The sequence below is a fragment of the Passer domesticus genome, chromosome 14 (assembly GCF_036417665.1).
Source record: "Passer domesticus isolate bPasDom1 chromosome 14, bPasDom1.hap1, whole genome shotgun sequence".
NCBI classification, from domain to species: domain Eukaryota; kingdom Metazoa; phylum Chordata; class Aves; order Passeriformes; family Passeridae; genus Passer; species Passer domesticus.
Genome location: NC_087487.1, coordinates 4,392,852 through 4,418,293, shown reverse-complemented (window position 1 = coordinate 4,418,293; position 25,442 = coordinate 4,392,852). Strand labels below are relative to the sequence as shown.

The following is a 25,442-nucleotide window of genomic DNA, read 5'->3' as shown; positions in this document are numbered from 1 at the left end:
AGGCACACAGCCCCACAATATCCAGAGATCCAGTCAGAAGCTTGGCCTCATAACATGAGGACACAGAGGCTACAGAACGTGCTTCACCTCAGACCACAGAAAATTGGCAGTGGCTGTACAGGTGAACAGCCTGGATGGGATCAGTTCCAAGCCTTGCCTTTTGCCTCCTCACCCCAAGGCCATGGAGCCTGTTTTCCAGCTGTCTGGAAGCAGCACAGTTACCAAAGGGAGAGGCAGGAGGCAGAAGTGCCTGCCCTTAATGCTCTGCACAGCCTCAGGCTCCTGCTCATTTATCTGAGATTCTCAGGTGTCAATATGAGCACTCATACAGCAATTCTATGCCTCTTGGAGAAGACTCTGAACACCCTTTACAGCACAGGTTTCTGGTGGAATCTACAGGAAGAAACAAGCCCTTACCACAAAACAGGAGATAGAGAGAAGAGATCCTATTATTTTAACACTGCTCATTAGTGAATCATTGCAGACATGCTGCTCTCCATCTTTTCCAAATGCAGGAAGACCTCCCTTTAAAGCCTTAACTGAAAAAGTAGGAGTAAAAATAAATTACTTTGGGAAAGTTTTCCCATTTATGCCTCCCCTTCTCTATAGAAATAGTGTTGCATTTCTGTGTAGATGAACAGGAATCATTAAAAGGAAAGGAAACAGATTTCCCTCAGGCTCACTTCTAAATACACTGCTAGCCTACCTTAAGTAATGGCCCTCATTTACCAAACTGCTGAGGGCCTGCCTGTTCCCACTGATTTCAGCTGACTCCATGTGAACTGCTGCATTCCCTGAAAGGCCCTTACTCATCACTTACAAGTTTGAGGTTCCTGCTTCTGAAAACCTGCAAAAATCCTGGAAATTAGTGGGCTATACCTTACATAAATGTTTCAAATCTCTCTAGAAACAGAGCAATGATGGAAATACTCAGAGCCACAACATAAAGCGTGTGCCTGTGAGCTGTGGATGGCCACCCCTCCTGCTTCTTCCATCTCCACCAGCCTTGGAGCTGCAAACACACAGAGCTGCTTCTGCTTGTCTTAATCTCTGAGGCTGATAGGTAGGTCTGAGTTTCTTCTCTCTCTCCTTTTTTCTACCAACACAAGATGGAGAGCAGCATGCTTCCATTTACAGAAAATTGTTGTGCTTAACTACATAAACTCAAGAAGCAAGTGTTTGGGAAAAGTACAAATTACATGAAAAAATGAACCAAATAAAAAGAGAAAAACTCCCCAGGCCAAGGAAATATCCAGAAACTACTCATTTGCTTCTGCTCACTGTTCTGAGACTACAAACTCAAGAGATAGGAGAAAAATGAAAAGAACAAGAGATCTTTAGGTTAGAATATTTTTTCCCCAAAAAGCCTCCAACCCTTTTTATTTCTACTTTGGGAGAACAAATTATCTAGACTTGATTCTACCTGTCAATCACTGTGGACAGGAGCCTTCCCTGGCAGCCCAGTCATTAGGAGTACTTAATACATTCCCTCTCCTCTGCCATCTTACAGCAGAAAAGCTCCCAGCTAATGAGGTCCATACCAGGGCATGATGAGGTCACCTCCAAGTAAAATACCAGAGAAGAATACTGGCCAGAAATATATCAGAAATTTTTGCTTTGCCCATGGCTGTTAAAATGGATTTTTACTGCCAAAGAAGCAAATTAAAAAGCCAGCCTTTAAAAGCCAACTGAAAAATATTAGAACTTTCTCCATTTGGGAGAAAAAAATCCAACAGAACCAAACAAGGACTTTCTTATAGATTTGCCTAGATTACCAGGAAAGCTGTGGAAAAATGATTAAAGAAAACATCACAAAGACCTAGGAAGAATCTGTATCCAAAATACTGTCACCCCAGAATAAACCTGTCAGTTTGTTACATATCCAGGTGGTGTTTTCCTGTAGCTTTTAAGATATTTGACATGCAGCTCTACCCTTGAGATGTGACACTGTGAAGATGGTACCTTCTTACTCAACAGATCATCTCTGCATGGATTTTCAGTCTCACCTCTGCTTACATTAGGATTTCATCTGCCTTTCATCATTATTGTGCTGCTGAGGGAGTTATCTACAGCCTTAGGTTCACATGTCACTAGAGAACAATCCTGGGCTGGAGCATCTCAGGAGCTGCTCAGGGACCAGGGCCCTCTTCAGTCATTAGCCACAGAGCACAAGAGCAAAGTGGCACTGCCAGGTTCAGGTCCTTGGACCAGCTGAGCAGCCTCAAGGGCTTCAAAGTGACACCACTTCCACCTGTGCAGCCTCTGGGAAAGGCAGAGGGGGGCACAGCTAGAAAAGAGAGCAGCATTTGCACTGCAAAAACATTTCATGTGTGAACCAAGCAGCTCTTTCAGAAAATCAATTCTTCTGCAAAATCCAGGGTCTTGCAGAAAGCTTTTTTAACTAAGTTTAAGGACTCAAGTGGAAAAATACATGCAAAAACTTATGTAGGCAAGAATGTTGGCCTCACTGATGCTACTTTTGCAAAACTACTGTGCAATGGAACAGTTCAAACCTGCATCACCACAGCGTGAATTTTGAGAGGAAGGGTAAAAACAAACAAACCTAACATTTCTGTATGGAGCTGCAGGTTTGCTGTACTGGAGCATACAAATCATCCAGTTTCATTCCCTGCTTCTGGAAGCAGCTTACATAGCATGGTTTGAACAGAGCCAGAAAACAAAGCACTCCCTCGTGCTGCATGGAGCCATTTGTGCCAGACCTGACCCCTGGAGAAGTCCTGCTCTCTGACCCTTCAGGTGATCTGACAAAACCTCACAGCTTCATGTTTTGCACTCCAACTCACCATAATTTCATCTGAAACCAGGCTCAGAAAATAAACTCAGGAGAGACTCTTGAACTCTATTTGTCGAAGGACAGAACATGTTTTGAATCAAACAGATATTTGCACTTTTTTCTTTAAAAATATAGCGTAAAGTAAGAGATCAAAACATCAACAGAACCAAGTGTTCTGCTTTTTGTCCTCTTGCTCAGCATACTTTGTAACAGCACTTTCACTTGAATTTAAAGTCTGCTCACATAATCTAACACTCACTGAAAAATAGAGGAAGGCAGAAAGACAAGGACAGAGTGTGAAAGTCCATCTGAAGCCAGAGCAGTGTAAGTGCACACACATGCATCAGCCTGTATTTTCTAGCATATTTCCTACTGATCTTAACCTTAACTCATCACCAACATGCAGAACAAATCAGAAAAATGTCTCTGTAATTCCTACATTGTAGAGGGACAGTAAAAATTATTTTCTCAGGATATAAAGCCTCAACACAAGACAGGATATTACAAAAAAATTAAAAAGAAAAGGAATACAAAAATAAACTACACTGTGTATTTGTTTGACATGTACCACTTGAAATCATTTGGAGGGTTTTTTTGTTCAAGCTTAAGGAAAAGTATTTTAAGACAAATATTTCAAAAGCCACCAAGTTACTACGGAGTGCTGGATTGGACTTTGGAAGTGAGGGCAATAAAAAAGAACAAGGGATTGAGAATAGATATAGCAAATCTCAGTTTCCTCTGTTTTGTTGTTTACTGAGAAGTGAGCAGGAAGAGAATGGCATCCTTTGACATAATTTGCAAGCCCTTTACATTTCAGCTTTTAGAAGTCCCCAGGGAGCAGACAAGCATCAGTATCCCTGCAGCTTGAGCATGCATATCTGTACATAAGGAGCAATCTTTTCAGGTTCAGCAGGTTTTGAAGATGAGGCTTCCTTAGAATGCTTCAAATACAAGACACAAGTCAGTACCCAGAGCTGCAGACTCCTTGAGTGGTTCATTTCTGCCTTGATTCAGAGGATTATTAATGGGATTTGTTCCTGATGCAGTTTCCAGGATCAGCATCAAAATCTGTCACGTCCATGTGTGTGCCTGTTAATCTGTGCAAGCCACAGGACTGACAGGAAAACTGATGTAGGCCCAGCTAAAGAAAACTCCTGAAGAAGCCCAAAGAGCCCTCAAAGGCTGCACCTGAGTTCATTTTTCACTATTTGGGGACCACATTTTTCCAGCAGCTGGCAACAGAACAACTGAATATTCACAACTGTATAATAACTGGGTAGGAAAAAAGCTTTTTAACGTGGAAAAGTAATTTTACAGGAGCACGTATGATTCTTCCAGTACAATGCACAAACACCATGGTGGTTTTTGACATGGGCACTACCCAGACAGAATGAGAAGATAAAGAGAGGCACAGAGAGCACAAATGTCTCTGGGGTCTGGATTTTCACATATTAGGTCACTGGGGAAACAATGGAACAGGACCCAGACCCTTGGGAATCTTCTTCAAGGCCTTTTATGTCACTGTAGCTGAAAAAAAAACTGTTTCTAACAGGCAAAATGATGGGATTCCATGGAAGGATATTTGGTGGCTGGAAACCAGCTCACAGAAGCCTTTCCATTTCTTATTTTAATGTGTCATCTGTTGAGAACAAAGAGAACCATCATGATATTAAAGCAATTTCTCTTTGACCTGTAGTGATCTCTAATTCACTGGACTCTGCAATTTGCTTTGTATTGGAGGTTAAGTACAGCTGCTGTAGCTGAGGTCTGAAGGATGGCATTGTATTACTCTGCTGTTTATGTTTCTCTCTGCAGTGCATGTCTCATTTTTTACTAGAATGTACAGAGAAAGGAGGTTCAGAATGCATATTCATACTAGGATGTGCTCATGCTCTGAAGATGGCTTTAATATAAAGCCAAAAAGTAATATTAGCTATTAGTAATATTAGTCACACAATTTATTCTTGAGGAACAACACTTTCCTTTGAATAGAATCATTCTGCTAGCCAAAGATGGGTTTTTACTTCTGTTGAAACCACATTTCTACTGTGAACAATATGAATTGCATAAAAGCTTTTTGTAACACCCAAATTGTATTCAAAACATAAAACAAAGGCAACTCTGACACTGCATTGATGCAGTAGATACAATGGAGATGTGCATATAACTACATTGTAAATGTATTCAATGGATTTCCCAAACTAATTGGTTTGTCAGCTAATTGCCCTTTACAAAGTAGAGCTGACAGGACCAACATGGGCCTCATCCTTTCATTCACTTTTTGGAAAACATTAGGAGCTCAGGTCTGGGTGTACCAGGTTAGACAATGCAGATTGATGAGGCAGAAAAGCCTGGAAAGACAGGCCTCTTCCTGAGACAGGACACCAGAGGCCTCTGTGGAGGATGTCTTTCATGGTACAAGGCTTTCTCAGGGAATGCACAGCTCCTTGCTGCCCTACAGAAACAGCCCTGGTGGAACAAAAGCGTCTTCAATTGGAGCAGTGTGAGAGCACATTCAGCTGAAGGTACAATTCAAAATCACAGGATAACCAAGAGAAAAGAGCTCCCAGAGCAACAGCTAAGATTAGACCTGCTGCTCCACCACACTTTGGCTCCAGGTCCAGGATATCCCCTCCAAAAGAATTCACTGCAGTGCCAGACAGACACAGGTGGCAATAGCTGAAGAGGGTCCTGGATAACAGACAAGTTTTCCTGCTTTTTTGAGTATTCCCAGCTGTCCAGCAGGGACACAGCCTTTGCCAGGGAGCACTACCCTTTCAAGTACAGAAATGTGGACGTGATCATGGGGTTCATGGCCCAACTGAGGATTTAGGAGTGCATGCTTGGCAGCAGTCCTCTCTTCCCAAAGCCACTAATCCAGTGATCAATTACTATGCAATTTCTCAGAACAACATTTTAAGAAGACCTAAAGGTGGTTCAGCCTAAGTTTGTCAGGTAAGATGTATTAATAAGCAAAATCTAACAACCAGGAGTGCCAGAATATCCTGAACAGAGGGGATGTTGAGCCTCAGTTTTGAAAAACAGGTGAACTGAAGCACATCTGCAGCTCCCAGGGATCTGTATATGCAGCAAACACACTCTTGCAGATGTCAGGCTTGTCTGCCAGTGCCACACCTGAAGGACAATTGCCTACAAAGCTTCTGGAAAGGACTTAAATTATTTTAATGGCCTTTCTGCTTGCTTGTCAAACACTTTTCTTATCCGAGTTAAATGTCATTAAAAACTCATTTGCTTAGTGTTCAATTAAAAACAGAGGGGAATCACACTTATCAGTTTGGGTTTGAATTGCATCCTTTTCCAGTTTATTCACAGAAATTAAGCCTAGACTGCATCTCACAGATCTGCTTTATCCCTCTCAAAGATTTGTTTCTGTTACCCTGTGTCTTAGTGCATCTCTCTTTGTGGTAGCAAAAAGCCAGCTCAGACAGCCTGAACACCACTCTGTTGTTGTTAGATTTCCAGCAGTGCAGGAGATTGCTTAACATTAACATCCTCCAAATCTCAACATTCACTTATATTTAAAACAATACATAAGAGGTGCTTTTATTGATAGGCAGTTTAGCAATGCTTGACAGAGTTCCTTTAACATCAAATTTCACCAACAGTTCAAAATTTTCCTATATAAAGTGGCTGCCTCACATAAGTTTTTACAGCCTGTTTATAGGCCTGAGAAAAAGGTCTTGAAAATCAAAATGCTGATGCAACATTAACTACAGCAGACATCTCGAGATGACAAATTTGATAACCTAAAATGACTGGGTTTTAAGGGTGTTGTTATAATGAGAAAGGAGGGTATTTAGAGCTGCAGGTGGCATTGTTTCCAATCTAAGAACCCAACTGGGTGCAGAAAATGATGCAGCTCTTATTTTCAAATAATAAGTAAGACTATGATATGCGTTGCTCTGAAAGGCTGTGGGCAGAGAAGCAGGTGGAAAGGGAAGTGTTGCTAACAGGGATGCAGTGCTGAACATCTGACTTTCAAACCCCAAATCCACGTTCTGTACCATGACCTTCACAGACAGGCCACATGGCATTGCAGCAGGTCTGCTCTGGGATTTTGTAAATAGTAGAAAATGTGCTACTCAGATGTTTGATCCTTGAAGTTTTCCCAGGAATCCATATGTCTGCACCCCCCATACCAGGAGAAGAAGGTGGTCTCCACAGTCCCTCCCACATTTCTCTGTGGAATGGGCACCCCAAAGTACTGCAGGACCAGGGGTACCAAGCCAGCAAAATGGACACACAAACTTCCCAAAGCTTTTTCTTTCACACACAAAGGAAGGATTAATTTCTTGAATGGAAAGCACCAACCTAATGTAAAAAAGAAAAGGGACAAATGATTTATACATACAGATATTTCCTTGCTTGGAGGAGCATCAGAGCAGGGCTTCTTCTCTAACAAGAATGAGGGACACCAGAAGCAGGAAAAAATCTCTGTGTGTGTGTCAGGAACCCTTTTAGGGACTGCAGCATTTTGTCAAGTTCTAGATAAGGATACATGGATGACATGAGATGACCAGCTGGAAAACTACTGTCTGGTTAAGCCTAGGATGAATTTGTTAGCCAAGAAACCCCTTATTTCCCAAAAAAAACCCCTCATTCCTTCTGTTCAAATCTTTGTCTCACATTTGTGCCACCACCTTACAGTGCCAGTTTAGTGGGGCTGCTTTAGGGCCTTATCAAGCTCATAATTTATCAATATTGCCTCTCAAATAAATCAATCTGACTAAAAACAAACCTTACCACACATATTTTCCATTATTTTTTGAGGCAAACCCCACTGTGGCAATGGTAATGGCTCTTGTCCTTTTTGTTCTGAATACCTGAAAGTTTGGAGCTGAGCAGATTTTAGACATTTTATGGTAAGAAGAGAAATCTGCACTCTTTCCACTCACTGGTGGGAATTCAGCTACAGCCATCACTCAAACAACAGTGTCAAGAGCAGTTTGACCACTGTATCAATCTTAAAATACCAAACCATATTAAAATGTTAAAAAAGTGAAATGGCATAATACTGAAAAAATTATTACTTTAAAGGTTATGTTGGTTTTCTTAAAACTTTCAACTGCTACATGAGATGAAAACAAAAATCTGAAATCACTGTTTTTTTATAATAATTTTTGTTCTATTTGTTGTTCGCAAATAGTTCTTTTTTAGAATTACAGAAAAATATCCTACATCTGATCTTGCAAATAGGAATGTGATCTATTTAATTCAGACATTTCAACTTGGAGTTTAACTGTCAACACCAGAAATAAAGGAAAACATCCCCACAATTTTGGTTTGGTTTTTTGGTTTTGTTTTTTTTTTTAGCTTGCATCAAATTTACATATGCACTTAATATTATAAAAAATTACTATGGAAGTAAAATAATAATACACATAATAAATATATCTGGGTTGAAGAACAAGCACCTGGGCATCTCTAATTCTAGTATTCATTAATATTTAAATGAATAAATGGTTTAAGAGCTTAATATTCTAGTATTCTCTTATTCCTGCTTTCCACATGCAGTGGAGTACAAAATGCTACCAGGCATTTCTGATTTATCCACTTGTAAAGCACAAGAAACTGCCAGGCAGCAATTAATTTGAAAATCTAATCCCACAGTGCCACAGTCTCCTGCCCCACTGCCAGAGCTGACCCAGAGCTCACAAGGCATCGCTGCAGTGAGGAGTTCAGCTGCAGCCAGGCAATGCCCTCTGCTTCCAGTGAGGCTGCAAACATCAACCACCACACTGCAATTCCCACTTGTTGCTTCAGCACAGAAGAAGGCAAAGTTTGGAGGGTTTTTTTCCTGTTCTAATTAACATTGCAAATCAGTGCAAAAAGAATTTGCCAGATCTCATCTGTCAAAACACTTATGGATATCGTGTGAAATGTGTGTTTCTACACTTCATATTAGATGCAAAAGTGTGCTGGAGGAGACCTGAAGAGCAGCTAGCTTGAGAATTCTGACACAAAAGATGAGCTCACCATTCTGTTCTTTGTGAAATTGGTTAAGAGCAGCATTTCCACAAAAGCCAAGATTTCTTCCTTACCCAAGAAGCCCAAATCCTTGTATTGTTTGGGTCCCATACCATATATCCAGATACAGGGGGAAATTAGAAAAGATGAAACCAGAAATTATTTTTATTGTTCTTTCTTTTTCTCTCCTATCTACCAAAGGACAAATTTTGCCTTGTGAGTCTCGGGGGAAGCGCAGAATTATCAATGCAAGAAAAGGAGGGTACAAAGTCAACATTAATCAAATACAACCAGTGAGCAATGAACAGTGCTGCTGTAAGAAACCCTAACAGGCTGAATAAACACTCTACCACAGATCACTTCATTAATACTTTGCCTTATTGCTTTTCTAACCCTTTTTTTTTTCTGATTTATTTTATGTGATAGAAGCCTTGTTGACCACCACTCCTCTCCAGCATGCTTTTAAAATGTGTTTAGTATTAATCATAATTTGGAAATCAAGGCTTTTCTCCTAGCTTTGCTTCTAGCTTTTAGGGATTTATGAAGGATGATTTTATAGTTTTTCCTTGGAAGGGCAGGAGTGATGAATCTGTAACAGAGATTTCTTTTCTAGCTCCATTGGAGGCTGAGGATGGCAACAAATATTTCCTGCAACGTTCAGTTTCCCTGCCAGTTAGTGTGCAGCCTCTTCCTTTCTCCATTGCTCCTCAGCAGTAAAAAAAACCACCGAGATGAAATTTTGCAGTGAAAAATCGTACTCCAAATCCTCCAGGAAGAATGAACCACACTCTGGGAACTCAGCCCATGGGGGAGGTGTAGCCATCCATTACCTCCCCTACTGTGTCACAGGGGATACTTTTTATTAAGGTTTTATGAGGTGAGTTTTGGCAATGTCCTTGGGATCACTGCCTTCCTGCCAGGCAGCAGAAGCAGAACCACAAACCATAGGAGAAGCTGTGACTTGCAGTGCAAGGGGGGGGCTCTGCATCACTGACAACATTTACTTATTTGGGTGCTACATATTTCAGGGAAGTGAGATGGGCTTTGGTTAAGATGTGCTTGTAAACATGATGCTGTGTGCTGACCTCTAGGTACAATACATGGCCACATAAATCTTACTCGGTATGAAAACATTTGTATTGAATACTGGCTATATATAAACCTTAAATACTCCAGCACTTTAAGAAAAATCTATATTTTATGGATTAAAATATGCATAAGTTTAAATTTATCTGTGCATTTCTTCTTTGGAAACTGTTCCTTGAGAATAACATTAATATTTATTGCATTTTCCATGTCTGAGCAATTATATGGGCATAAATTCTTCAAGAGCTGATTCTGCAGGACCTGAGTGGTTACATGGTATTCTATTTATGTCAGTGGGATTGCAGGTAGGGACCTGTGCAAGATCTGTGCTTGGCCTTTAAGACAGCCCATTCCTCTAAATTCTTCTATGGGCTTTGTTTGTGTGGGCTCTTACATGCTTTGATACCTCTGAGAATTTATTCTCATTTTCTACAAGAAAATAGAGGTCTTTAAACAAAAATTGAATGAGCACATTGAATTATCAGGTTAGCTGGCACCCTTGATTTCTTCACTGAGTCCAAGGAAGGAAGCTTTCTATCAAGAACAGCCTGTCAGCTGCTAAATACTTGATTGTTTTCTGGAACTACAATTCCAATTCCTACTTGCAGCAAATCTAAAAAGTGAAAACTATTGAAATGCAATTAAAAATAAGATAAAGGCCAAAAAATCATGGATCCATGCTATCTGCACCCTTGAGAGAAACAGCAAATCAAATTACACTGAATGGAAAAGTAAATGATGAATCTACTAAGTGAGAATGATTCTTCACAAGATGAACAAATTAACTTCACAGTTCCATTTCAATATGTACTTCCTGCACAACTAAAACCCCTCTCTCCTTCTGCCTTCAGGAGAGTGTACCTTCAGCTGGCAAAGACAGAATGCTAGCCACTCAGAAAGGTGACTTTTTTGGACAAATGAGGAAACTTTAATGAATTCCCCACTCTGCAGACGGCTGTAGTATATGTTAGAGCACCTGCTGCAACTCACTTCATATCACATTGCAGTTATGAAAAATAGTTTGCTATTTTGGAACCCTCTGGCAGCCAAAGTGAATCACTGAGGGCCCAAAGCTCATTTATCTTTTGTCAGAACTGAAGCCAAATGAACGCCATCTTGCCCAGCAGCTGAAGAATGGGGGAAAAACACTCTGCAAGTAAAAATAACCAGAAGAGCTTGCAAGAGTTGCAAAGACAAGTAACTTCTGGCAGGTAATAAAAAGCTTTTCACAACTCACTCAAGCTTTTTAAACCAAAGTATTTCATTCAACGTCTTGAGGAAAGCAAGTGAGATGGGGGAGGCAGGCAGAGAGGAAAAGAGGGAGGAGAGGGAGGAGAGTCTGAGCCACACTCACACCATCATGGCTGGGTGACCTGCTGGCTGCACACAGAATGACAAGTTTAGGGGTTTAGACCCAGGTGTCACACAGATATGAGGCAAGAATGGTCCTGACAGACACTTCCAAAGCAGCAAAGGCAAACCTGAACGATGCTGCTTGGCAAAGCCTGTGAAAGTGGCAGGACAGGCAGAAGAAATTGGGTACTGTGTGTTATGAATATAGGGGCTAGCTGCTCTTTCAATGCTTTTAACCAACAGATACATTATCTATGCCACTCTCAAACATGCACACTGCTTTGGCTCCCCACAGCTCTGTTGATACCAATACTTTCACCATCTGGGTGTGACTTCCTCCAGAATTTTATGTAGTTCTTAATAGCTTGCAAAAAGCAGAGTGCAAGGTGATAAACTCACCACAAATACCACAGCTGTTTATATGGGATCCTTCTCCATATATTTCCATATTGAATATTTCAGTGAATAATTGAATTATTTTATTCATTGTATTTATTGAATGGAGGCAATATTACCCGCATTTGCCCCTAGCAGATCTCTGTGGTCACTGACATAAAGCAAAGCCAGCTCCTCTACTGTCCTGAAGTCTGGCTACACATTGGTATTTTTTCCTTAGCAAAACACAGTAATAACATAGGGAGAGGTAGGATCTTCTATTAGACCAACTAGAAAAGTTTGAAACATAAGATTTTGTCACAAAAGTCCTTTTCCTCTTCCTGCTATGCTTAATGAAAGACAAGCCTTCTGTAAACCCTGCATTTTTAAAGTATGCAATAACCATATAATCTGAATGTGAGGAGTAACTCAACAGATGCAGACACACTATCTTTCCTTTCTTCTTTCCCTTATGTCTGGTAAAGCACATGTTCATGAGCATGTTCGGGTCGTACATTCAAGCTTTGAAAGCAAATATTTTGTTCTGTGGCCATGAAGGATATACAGAAGTCCTTGCAATCACTGTGAAAGGATTTTAAGGCAACCTACTTCAGGGGAAAATATAAAGCCAGGCATTAGCCCTATTTCATGTATGTGACTATTACAGAGGTTTCATGTATCACTTTCCTCTCATGCTTCCTAATTACCTTTTTCAGCTATTAAAGATGCTATTCCGGTATTATCAGATACATAATAATAAATGAAATACACAAAATATGGAATGATCCACAGAATTAAGTTACACTTTCAAGTTCAGTAAAATCTGAACACAGTTGTATTTTTTTCCATTTCTTTTCCCCATCATCCTTGGAGTTTATAATACAAAGAGCATTAAAATAAGGCATTGCTCTTTGTTTTCTGCAGAATTAAGTGTACCTCTGTGTAACAGGATCTTCATGACTAGATACCCTGATACTAATGTTTACTTCATATACAAAACTAAAACATGGAACAATACAGAGAATCAAACAAAGACAGGTCAATCCTTTTAGGTAGAAAAACTTTAAATCAAGATGTTAAATTATTTATTTGGTTTGCAAATCCTTTAAAACTTGTGATTTCTCTAGCTTACAAACAACCATTGACTTTGATTCTTTGACATTTTGATGATATGATCTTAAACACTTTACTGAACTTCAATTGGAAAGCTAAAGAGTTTTAAATAATTCTCACCAATCCAATTCCTTTACTGGCATCATTTTAAGTGCACCACAGACTGTTCACAAACTGAAAAACAGTCTCAGAAGAACAACAGGAAAGCAGGAAATGAGCAATGCAGCAGCATCATTTACAAACAGAACAATAGCACAGCCTCCCTCTTAACGACCTGAGAAAATCAGCATGGGATTCTTACACAACAGTGTCAGTGTTCATGACACTTTTAATCACTTTTTAAAAAATCTATTCTATAAAAAAATCATATAAAGAATAGAACAGCTGCCATTATAGACCCCAAATCTTGTTTGAGCTGCATGTCAGCAATGGCATTGAACAGTGAAATTTTATATCCTGGGTTTAACTTCAAATTACAGGAAAAAATCATATTCATACACAGCTAAGCAGCACTAACTTGAGAACTCAGCTCCTAAGGTAGTTTCCAGCATGTTCAAATATTCTGCTCCAACCCAGATTCCCTCTGCTCCGTCAAAGGTGAATGGAGTTACAAAACACACAGATTACATGAAATTATTCAGGTTAATCATGACAGGAAGAGTATGAAGCTCTTAAGAGGGAGCCTGGTGAGCAAGCAACATTGTCAAATGTGAGATCCAAATGCAATTAAATGCCAAATACTCTACACTGGAAGGAATAATCTGAAATCAGCAGCATCTTACAGGCTCTGCATTGCATCGTGACAGACATGTACATCTTTGTAGATAACTGAATGAAGAAACAATCCCAAACAAAAGATAATAAAAACCCTAAGATGCAAAATACATTATACAGAAAATAAATTAGGAAAGTAATTTTGATTCCATACATGCAATTCAGAAATCTAATCTCCTTTATTGGATTGGGGTCTTATGACTTTGAAAAGAAGTAGGAAAATATGATGGAGTGCTTTATGAGTGGCAAATACTAAGAATGATCAGAAGCATTGAAAAAATCCTCACCATATATGAAGGTGAAAGAGTCAGGGATTTAATCATCAGACAACCTAAATGCAAGGAGATGTGACTATTTAGACTATAGTAAACAGAAATCTGGTGAGGAGACTTCTAGTTAGAAATATATTTCTCCAAAACAGTTAGAAGAAGATAATTTTCTTTTTGATTCACAGTTAGGATGTACAGCTTATTTCTAGAGGGTGATGGCCAAAAACTTCACAAAATTCCAACAAGCTGAGATACAAAGCTGGGGGAAAATTCTGAAGTAAGGTATACTCAGAAGTGTATTCACCTGGCCTAAGACAACCTTCAGCCAGGGGTGAGCAGAGAGCAGCTCCACTTATGGACAGTCACACCCAGTGCTAAAACAGCCAGAGAATCACTCCTACAGACAGTTTTTATTCATTCAACATCAGGGATTTCACAGACTAAAATTCTCCATTTCTGTCTTTGCCACAAGTTTCTTTCATTACTCTCCTACTCCTGCACGTCAAGCTTTTAGCAAAATAAAAATAACACTTTAAAGAGGAAAGCTGTAAGAACAATGCCTGCCACTTTGCCTCACGCCATGCTTTGGGGAAGTTTTCAATGAAGAGCACACAAGAGCAAGTGCACCATGCAGGAAACTAAGAACATTTAATGATATCATTGTGACTCCAAGTGTTGGGAGGCATCTCAGAGTCTGAGGCTTCATTCAGTTGCAGTTCTCCATGCCCAGAACAGATCAATCAAGACACTCATGAGGTGAACTGAATACTGAGAGTAACATTCTTTGAAATGCTTGTTGTGGACTGAGTCTCTGCTTTTCTGTTTCAATACTTCATATGTAAAAATTCAGCTGCCCCCTTCCCTCCCCACTTTAACTGTAATTGCAGCTCCAGCCTAAACCTGCTGTAGCCAATGGGCTCAGTTTCTAAGGCTCAGGGAATTCTCTTCCAGTTACCAGGCAGAAGGATTGAAGCAGAAAACACCTTATCTTCAAAAAGAAAACATTACTGATTTGTATAGAGCCTGTTAGATTTCTGATGGTGCTCATCAATCAGACATTTCACATGGGCCATGTTTGGGCTCAGAAATAAAGACACCAGCAATTTCAGGAGTCACCTGTTCAGCTACAGGCAGAGGTCTGAGGGCAAAAAAGGCAAAGAGGACCCATAGAAATCAAGGGGTGAAGCAGCAAACCTTCCCCACAGGGGCTACACTGGGGAAGAGAGGGTGTGCAAGAGAGACACGTCTGTCTTCTGTTTCACAGGACAAGAGCTTTCTGTTAACAACAGGGATTTGCAGGAGATCTTGATATTGGCTCTGTACTGCCAAGTGACCTTACTGAAATAGAGGTCTGCCTCTCTGGGAATAGATAACACCCAAATTGACAAACAAACCTTATATTATATATACATAATACTCTAGTGCCCACAATACTTAAAACTTTTTAGCTGAAACTAATATTTGTTCTTTAGCAGAGTTATTCAGGTGCTGCAGCTTGTTTTCATTTCACTTTTTTACATGGAGAAAAAGACTCTGCTTTCCTCTCCTATTCTGAAGCCATTTCATCACTCACCATTTTAAAAAAAGAATGGGATATGTCATTTGAAATTTTCTCTTGAAAATATTTATTCATGGAAGAAAGTGCTTCTCCCCCTTCTTTAGAGCCTACAAAATAAAATTAATCTACGAAAATCAGACATGTCAAAGCAGATCTCCCTATAAAAATATTGCAAAGAGTTAAATGGTCCCATGGCTCTGGAAAGCCCCAGGCAGCTATAGCAGAAATGAGACTGCACCAGTACTTACCCTGGTAGCAAAGCCTCTGAACTTGGAACCCAGTTCAAGGAAGCCCCATAGCTAAGGTGGATGGAATTTTGTGAACTGTGTTCTGCTCTTTCTCCTGCCAGAGAGGAAAACTCTACTGTGTTACTCCAACACTGAAATTCTTTCCTATGCAAATATGTCAGGAACAGCATAGCCCCCAGGGCACTGGCAGAACCTGAGAGGCACCAGATTCCAGGAGCTGCTCATTAAGGGTATGGTCTGATCAGGACAGCAATCTAAAGGATTCAAGCTGTATCCACTCTCTTCCTTCCCACAAAATACAAGACAGCAAGACTTTCAGAAAATTCCTGATCGGTTCTAGTTTCCTCATCAGGAAATCCAAATGCAATGGATTGCTCAAAATCCAGAGAGCTTTCCTAGGAATATATTGAGTTCAAAGACATGCTGTTCAGAATGGGTTTCCTAGGTTCACAGGGCATTTTCAGGTCTAAGGCATTCTTCCATCTCCCTAGTCTCTAGCAGCCTGAAGAATGCCAGTGGGATGGGAGTGATTGACCCAACACAGGCACTGAGGCTCAGGTCTTTCCCCACCCTCCAAGAACAGCACTGGGGGGATTATTCCCCTCTGCAGACACACCAAGGGATGCCTTCAAATCTGAAATCACCATGCCTAAATACATTTCCTACACAGCTCTAAACTGCCTGCCACAAGTTTCCTTCTGCCAACACAAAGGTTATGCTGTGTCTTACTCCTGCCACAGCACACAAAATAACACTTTGGGTAAAAATACCCTTAGACAAGGACAGGCTGCTTTTGCCCTCTAACATGAGACTGGGCCTATTTTTCAGTGGGATGCTCAAAACATTTCAGGCACAATGGATAAATTTTTAAACTATCATGATGTGAAATAAAAACAACAAAACAACCCAAAGAACCCTGCAACTTTAAAGGTAGGAGAAATGAGGTATGTTTGCCTTAGAGCACACAGGCAGCAAGGGAGACAGGAGAGAAAGGCTCTGCATCTCCACTTCTGACAGAAAGCACCACCTCCTTTTTCTTATACATCCTTATCATAAAAATTTGCTGCTACCTGTGTGGGTAGAGAGCATGCTCTATGTTGTTTAAATGATCTGGCTCACACTTCTGCTGAAAAATCCTCTCAAATAGCTTTAACTACTAAACATCTGCTGGAGGTGTTTCTTATGCCAAAAAAATGTCACATCAAGAAGGTCACTCACATTGTGCTAACACCTTAATAAGTTACTCTTTCTTTGTTTGGCTTGATGCTCTAATATTTAGAGACATTTGAAGTTTTCTACATTACTAGCAAGCAGCTTGCTCAGAATTATGGAGTGAAGGTTACATTGAAAGTGTCCTTTTCCTTTCAGATGAAGTTTGTGTGCAGTACTCCAAAGCAATCTAAGAAGCTCTGTCCTCATTAATCTAAGTTTTGAGTCTGAAAGTACAGTATCAAAAGGCTTTGCTCCCCTGCCTGTGCTGCATAATTTCTCTCTCTCTGCTCTCCTCCTCCTCCATTTTACCTTTGTAGCATTAATAGATAGCTTCTTAATGTTTCTGTGTTGGGCAACAACCTGAACTGTGCCCAACGAGGTACAAAAGAGAGAGTTCTCTGTACTTACAATTTCAACTCTTCTGTAAATTCTTCTTGTTCTGGTCTGTCCTTCACCACTTTACATTACTCACCAACAGAAGAAAAACAAAGATCACTAAGCACAGGAATGTGAAACTTGCACATTTCCTATATGAAAATGGAATCCCTGCTTACAGGAATTACTCACTATTTAGATAATGCAAATGAGCTGTCACACACTGAAAGAAATTTGGCTCTCCATCTTGTAAACGTGGCTGTGTTTACAGACAGACTTTGAAACTCAGCTCTGGGGACTGCATTGGGTTCTTGACAAGGTATTTTAAGAAGGGTATGAGTCAGTACACCAGAGAAATAAGAATCAGAGAGCAAGACAGATCTCTTTCTAGTAAGGCGGTGGACAGCAACACTGCACATTCATCCAGCTTTGTGGATAAAAGGAGCAGAATTTAGCTAATCCTCACACACAGAAGCAGTGCTATTACAATTGCTCAGTCAGCCATTCTGGGGTGAATCTGGATCATTTGGGTTTTAAGACTATTATGATGGCTTTACATTTCACTGAGCAGACTATTACATGTATAATTCAGAAAGACAGTGAATACTTAAATATGGATTCCAAGTTCACTGTGCAGAAGAAAACAGTGGACATCATCTCTTACCAAGTACCAGGACAAAACCAAGTATTTCTAGTAAAATATATACAGTATTTACACACATTTTGGGAGGAATGATATCAACACACTTCTGGGAAGAATAAATAGTCTTTATATGACTTGGTTTGTTCCCTTCAGCTCCCCTATCCTACATTAGGAAAAAAAAAAAAAAAAATTATCTGGCCTTTAATATATATGAAATTTAATTTCTGTATTTTACTGCACTACCCTAATATACTCATTGTTTGTTCACCATTTCTTTATTCCTTCAAACTTAACCTCAATATCTTTATTATTATCTAATCAGTGGATTACTGCATTTTGTACTTCACTGTTTCAGAAATACAAAATTTTCATTTGCTTTTATGGCTAGAGCACAACAGCAGAAAAGCAAAAGGCCAATAACTGAAGAGAAAGAAAACTTCCTACAACACACCTATATCTGAGAGCTTGCAGAATACTACAAATGTAGTCAGTATTCAGGTGAAAATAGCACAGTATATTTGAAAGAATAAGGCACACAACAGAAAGGATAGCCTTATATTTATTTGGATTCAAAGCACTGCTCCTTGCCATCATCACAAAACTGCCTCTGTCCAGCTCACAAGTAATTTTTTACATTTGGACAGCTACATTTGTGTCTTGCTGAAAATTCCCTTTTGAATAGTTGGTTTGCCTTCCTCACGTTTGGCTTTGGAACCAGCTGGACCCTGGTGGAAAGATGCCAGAGGGATTCCTTCAGCAGAGATAAGTGATCTAAGGCAGCTGCACCCAGTGCAAAGGCCCATGTCAGAGCCCTGCTTTCAGTGGAGACCAAAAGCAGGTCCCCAGGGCAGAGCAGAAATGCACAACAGGCAGAAATGCTGCTTCTTTGGAGCACTGAGTGCAGCTGAGCCCCCAGGGATTTGCAGCTCAGCAGTTTCCTGAGCTAGAGCAGTTTCTGTGTGTTTAACATCCTTCAAGGATTTCTCTCACAAACTTGTGCAGCTCCTCTACAACAGCTCTCTTGGAGTTACAGAGAAGTGTTCCACAAATAAATAAAAAGCAATTTTCCAGCCAAGAATCTATGGAAAGAGCAGAGGCATGGCCTAAAGAGTACATGAGGAACCTGTAGCCTCTTCCAGATGCAATTCGTATCTGCTCATTTCGAGTTCATGCCATGCATCAGAAGTGAAAGCACAGTTTTATGCTGCTGAAAATCTGGGTGATCCACACTGACACTTGAGCAGAGAAGGTGGGAGGGATCACCACTGTATCTAGTATGGAAGAGGTACAAGGGAAGAGGGAAATCTGCCACCTCCTATGGCCAGGGAAAACAAATCTCGGGTAAGTTTTAAGTTTTCAGACCTGAACAAAGCATTCTGACATGCAGAGTCACACCCTGGCAGAGGTCATCACCTGGGACAAAAGGCATTCAAGCAAGGGTGGACAAACCAGTAAGTGACCCTCCAGGTTCTGCAGCTGGGGCACTCTGAATGCTTGCAACCATCTGTGTTTGAACCTTTAACAAGGCTGCTTTCTGCACATACCCCAGGTTATTTAACCAACCTGTACATGCCCAAATCACAAACAGAACAGAAATTCCCTCTTCAGACCAATGCTCAGCCAGCTGAACTGTACCAGGGACAGCATTCTCATGTCCAGGGAAGGGGAAGCAGCTTGAAACTCCATAAGACATTCCACACAGAGGATGTCAATTACCCACATCCACTCTTCAATGTCCAAAGCATTAGTTCTGATCTACTGCTTTTATGAGACACAGTTGAAGTTTAACTGATACAATTCAAAGGATTTGGTTTTTAAATCTTTCTATGAAGTCTGGTCTCTTTTAATGACTCTCAATCATATTGTTTTATTTCCTGTATGTTAACACCTTTTTATTTTAAAATTCATACATTCTTTTAAACTAGTTCTCAAAAGATGAATCGTTATTGACAGTAAATTCCAGGGCATTTTCCTAGTCTTTTTGGTCAGTCACAAAAAAAAAAAATCAAGAAAATTATTAAGATGTGTGTAGGGATCACACAGGATATGGGTTCTACATGAGACCACAAAGACTGTAATATCTTATGGTAACAGCAACATGGGGCCACACACTGTTCTAGAAGACAGGTGTCAATGTGATATCTAAATTAATCTGCCCTTTATGCCAAACTCCTGTTGACATTGAAGAGTTCTGCATACACAAAAAGAGTAGACAGAATATAATGCAAAAATAAAGTGGCAGCATCAACTGAAGTTCCTTGTTCTCCTGAGTTTGTCAAGGCTTTGTTACTTGGCAGCTTTTCATACAATATTTATTATGGCTGCAATTTTTCCCCATTAACATGTTTTAATCTGGGAAAAATGTCACATTTTTCTATTTTAAATCTACGAAGTCTGACATTTTTTGTGAGTATATCGCTTTTTGTTCTAACCTCGGAGGATTGGAGAAAAGATGCTTCTCCTATCTCCTTACTTCTTTTTCCTTTGAAGTTTATCCATTCCCTGGTTTTGGGTTTGTGTGGTATGCAGATCCTCACAATAGAGTGGAAGTCACAGACAGTGTTCAGGCCTTAAGCTATTATCGCTCAAACTACAAGTGGCTAGAAAACCTCTTTGCTAATATCAAAAACAGACCAAGTCATATATCAAAGAAATGGGTCAGAGCTGACTCCTCGGGCAGCCTAGATTCTCTCTGGTGGATCAGCATTTCAAATTAGCAGGTGCACATGTGCACAGTGTACAACAAACTGGATAATCTACTGCTTGACAGCTCAAAAACATTAGCATTCACTCAGATGGTACTTTATCACTTACTCCACCACAGATGATCAACACTGCAAGCAGCATGGGAAAAATCTAAACATGTCATAAGAATTCTTTTAGAATTCACCAAAAGGTGCTTTTCTCTGAGTTAGTATTTTTCTTTTTTTTTTTTTAATAGTTGACTCCTACAAGCTGAAATTTGTATCCGCTCATCTAGAGTTCATGCCATGCATCAGAAGTGAAGGCATAATTTTTATCCTTCTACATGAACTGAATTGTTGTTATCCAGTTTTCCAGATGTGAGAATCTGTCATCTCTGTCAATGTCTGTGTATCTAAATTTGTATTTCAGCAGTCTGGCTTACAGGTCTGGAACCATGCTGTGCAACTAAAAGGAAAAGGTATTTCTTTCCCTTCTACAAGGAATGTTCCATTGTTATGGAACAAATTTTGTCACTATTATTTTTTAATTAGATGTGTCATGCATCTAATATATTTCATAGCCATGAATTCCTTACCTAATCTGTTTTCTTAAAGTTCAGAAATACCAGTTTACCATTTAAATCTCTGTGGAGATCATTCATGAGATAATTTTTTTCTCTGTGTAGGCAGACTACCATTACCCAAATCATGAAGTGTCTTTTAAAGGTAACATTTACATTCACAAATATTCCATATAAGAACCTTGTTCTGAATAAACAGATAATATTGCAAAACAAATATGGTGAGTTCTGATTTCACAGTCTTTAGAGTGAAAGATCTTTAACCTAGATTTAATGTCTTAAGGAATTGATAAGACAGCACTATTTTACCATTAGTAGATCAGATTCAACAGGATATTTGCTGTTTTCAGCATCTTTTCCTCTTCAAACACTGTTTAATCACAGTGCAAACTCATTCACTGAGCTGCTTACACACAGTATTTAAAAAGCAAATTCAACTTAATATGCATTTTTGATTTTGCTGTAACACTCCCAAGGCTTACCTAGAGAGGTGAACCAAAGTGAAGCTTTGCCTGCTTTATGGACAGCAAAGACAGCCCTGACAGAGAGCAGAGTGCCTCACAGGAGAATGCCTGAGTACTTCCATATATCCACATATCCATAACCCAGCTCTAGGTCCTGATCCTGTTACCAGCCAAGTCTCTTCCATCTCTCCTTGTGCCTGTGGCCTTTTCCAAAGCATTGTCAGCAGCTGCATGCAAAACAGCTGAGAGACATCATTAAAAATACATGGGAATCTCTCTGCTGATGGCATGCCGAGAAATAGTCAACAATTCTGGTAGTTCCAGCTCTGCCTCACGTTCAGCTGTCACCCACACCAAACAGGGGGCTGGGCATTATGAGCCCTCTCACCATCTCCTCTTCCCCCATATTTTCTACCCTGATGAAGCTCAGTGTCAGCCTCCAGCTGGCAGAATAGTCAATATTCACCACTGAGTGTTTCTGTCACAGCACCACAAGACAAACAAGAAGAGGTTCAGAGACACGTTAATTCCAGTTCCTGGTAAGAGATTATACTTCAAAACCAAATGCTGATTTCAAATATTATCTTCAAGGATGAAGATAGGTGGAAATTATCACTACCGGGAGGGTTATATCTGGAGAATTTACTAGCTACCTTTGAATCTCTGCTAAAGAAATTTTAAATGAAGAAATGGTTCATAATTTTTCATAATTATATAAAAATCTCAGTTATCCACATTCTGGCACATCTAAAGCTCTTGGGCCTGTTGTCTTTCAGAAAAATATGCAAATGGTGCTATCTAGAATTGTAGTAGATGATATTTAGACACATACCTGAGGCCTCCAGCCCATCCAGTTGTCCCAGCACACGCCACAGCTGACAGGGCCATGATGCACGGAGTATCCCCACACAATTCCAGAAAGCTTCACCCCAAATGGAGTAACAACGTTTCATTTCAGGAGGCTCCAAACATCTCCTTTGTTCTTCAGCCCAACCTTTTATCCCCTCACGTTGATGCACTGCACCTGTGTGCCCTGTGCTCCCTTGGTGATTGGTCAGTGCCCTGGGCCCTCCATGGCTCACTGCTGCCAGTGCTGCTCACAGCTGTGCCCATTCCCAATTACCACAAACTCTGTGCCTACATCCAGTGGCCACCATTTTACTTCTTCATTTACATGATGAAGAATCAAGTATGAAGGTATAGAACAAAGCAACATGGAGCCTAAAATTAAATCCTACCCTGCACCAGGAATTTGGGTTTTTTCTTATGCACCAGCCCACCAGAGTGCAAATCAGACCTACTGGACAAGTACTGGAGTCAGCAGTTGTGGAAACTGCAGCGCCACTTGACACACAATTTTCATCTAATACATTATAAATGTTATAAATATTTTACTTTATAGGCAACAGAAGGCAGCAAATATTTTACCAACTGACTACTACAGGATTTTGCTTCCATTCATGAGGAAAAAAATGTTGTTTTTTTTAAGGAATGCCATCGGTTTTGTTATCCTGCTTTAACAGTTATCCTGGCTTCTATTCCAGCAGCCCCTTCTGCCAAATTGGAGGGCACTGCAAAGATTTTTGCAAATCTTCTTAGGTCAAGCATGTACAGGAGTCATACAGATCCTTGGGCAAGTAAAGAAGGATCAGGATTTTGTTGATCAGGAAGGAACTGGAGGAATCTTTTCTCTTTCAGACCACCTTTCTTTGACCTCAGTTACTCCCCTCAGCAATGTTTTAGTCCCAGAAATATCTGAGTCAACTTCAGTTTCCTTTCTTCCAGTGCCAGGCTCTCCTTAATTCTATTTCCAATTTTTTTTCCCACTTTCTACATCATCATCTCCATTTAAAGAGCACCAGTGGAAGTCATTTCCCCAGTTAGGCAGTTACTGCTCATGTGGAATGGAGAAGTTAAGGTTACTTTACACCAGTACTGGTGGGCTCCACCCTGGTCCAAAAGCATTCCAGCAGCTCTCCAGGGGGCTCACATCCTGTCAGGTAAATAAAATCTAACCCAAATATCACTTCACAGTTGCACCAACACAGACAGAAAAGCCCTTACAGGAAAGGCCAACACATTTCTTTTTACAATGCCCAGTTCTTAGGGGCAGGTCTGTGCCATCCAGTGGGCAGAGAACATGCCTGGGGTTTAGAGCAAACTTCCCCAAGTCCCACTGTGTGCTGAGAGGGTTCAATCTGTGCCTCCCCTCTCCCCAGCCTCTATTATTCTATTATATAATGGATTCAGATAGAATAGGGCTGCCTTCAAGGCCACCTGTACACAGAATGTCTCACAGCAAATTGTTCTGGGTGCTCTGGAACTGGAAACAGAGATTAACTTAATTTAACAAATGCAGACCTAGTTCTTTATCATTCACAAATGAGAAGTTCCCAAAACTTCAGAACCTCATGAAAGAATGAAGACCTAATGCCTACTATTACTTATGGGAAGTAATTAATCAATTGCACTTGGATTAACTTCTGGTCTGTCTTTCATGCCATATATTTATGTACACACACACATATGTCTGTTGTTTTTAGGGCTTTTAGGGCATGATTTATAAACATCTGCAAGTGCCAGTACTCATGAATGGCTCCAAACAGGACCATCTCCCAAAGAAATGCCTGCACAGGACCTGGCATCCAGTAACTCTTGTAGAGCCCTGTGCCTGTGAGGGGCACAGACAGGGGCAGACACAGAGCTGCCAGGGGCACCACAGTGCCCAAGGCATGGGGAAAAGACAACAGCAAGCAAAGAGCCTGTACTGCTCTGCAAACATCAAGTTCTCTTTATTTGTGCAGACTTGCTCAGTGTCAGTAACTTGCTGAATTCTTCTCTGGCAAGAGAAGAGGCAGAAGATGAGAACGTGAGCTCACTTTGTGCCTCACTGACTCCATCATATGCCTGGAAACCACAGAATCTTGGGACTCAGTGTGAGCTTTGGATTGGAACCGTGCAAAAATAAGGACTTATGGCTAAAAGATTAGGTCTCGTATACTCTGGGAGAGTCTCTCTGTCTCTTCACCATCCAGGCTATGAAGAAATCCCAACTCTCCTGGAATGCACTCAAGAGGAGATGCAGCCACACCATCAGATGCTTCACACACACAATTTTAAATAAATGCACAAACAGATGAAATCTGACTGTAACAAGCTACATATATTCAGATACCACATAAATATCAGCTGTTATTTTCTTATAAATGCAATTGCCAACATGTAATAAATAAAAGAACAAACCAACACTCTACCCTGCCAGGCAGGAGGGAGCCAAGACAAAAACTCATCACTACAAATTTATCCTGCTGCCACTGATGAGCTTCACTCCAAATTTGCCAGGCATAAGCTTCAGGTTTAAAGTAACAGTGACTGTGAGCTAGAATTAGAAGCAAAGCCAAGAACCTTTCATTCTGCAAAGTAACTGCACTGAGTTTGAAGTACTCAAATGGGACTTTGAATTTGAGGTATTTTTAAGCAGATTTTCCATTTCCAGTCTAAAAATGAAAGTTTGGTTTGGTTTTCTTTTTTTTTTTTTAACTTTGTCTATATCAGTTTTTCATCTTTCTGCTCTCATGGTTACATATACATAGCAAAATATTTTTCCTGTGTGTGAGAATATTTGTATTCCTTGACAAGAAAAACCATACAATCATTCATATAATTTCTTACAGTCAAGTACCTAGCTGAAAACCCAGATCCTGCCTCCAGAACATAGCTGCAACTGGAAACAACCCCTAGAAAGAAGTCCCAGATGTCAAGCTAACTTGGCTGCTGCCTGGAGGATTGTTAGAGGATGGAGCTATCCTGTGATTCTCCCTTCTGCAAAACAGACAGAAGGGCTTGATTGCAGGGAAGTCTGTAAAAACCACCTGTTGAGTTGTTGATTTTGTTTTATTTAAAAAAACAGAGTTCTTCAGCTAAG

General features: G+C 40.3%; 2 protein-coding genes across 2 annotated transcripts in view; both read right to left on the bottom strand.

Moving 5' to 3' along the window:
• The window catches only part of RORA (RAR related orphan receptor A), a 472,196-nt gene extending 449,713 nt beyond the window's left edge, over nt 1-22,483 (bottom strand). The window contains exon 1 of the mRNA XM_064389399.1: nt 22,350-22,483. The gene's annotated coding sequence lies outside the window, so the exon portion shown is untranslated. The remainder of the gene's footprint in view (nt 1-22,349) is intronic.
• The window catches only part of VPS13C (vacuolar protein sorting 13 homolog C), a 178,252-nt gene that overhangs the window by 41,298 nt on the left and 111,512 nt on the right, over nt 1-25,442 (bottom strand). The window lies entirely within an intron of this gene.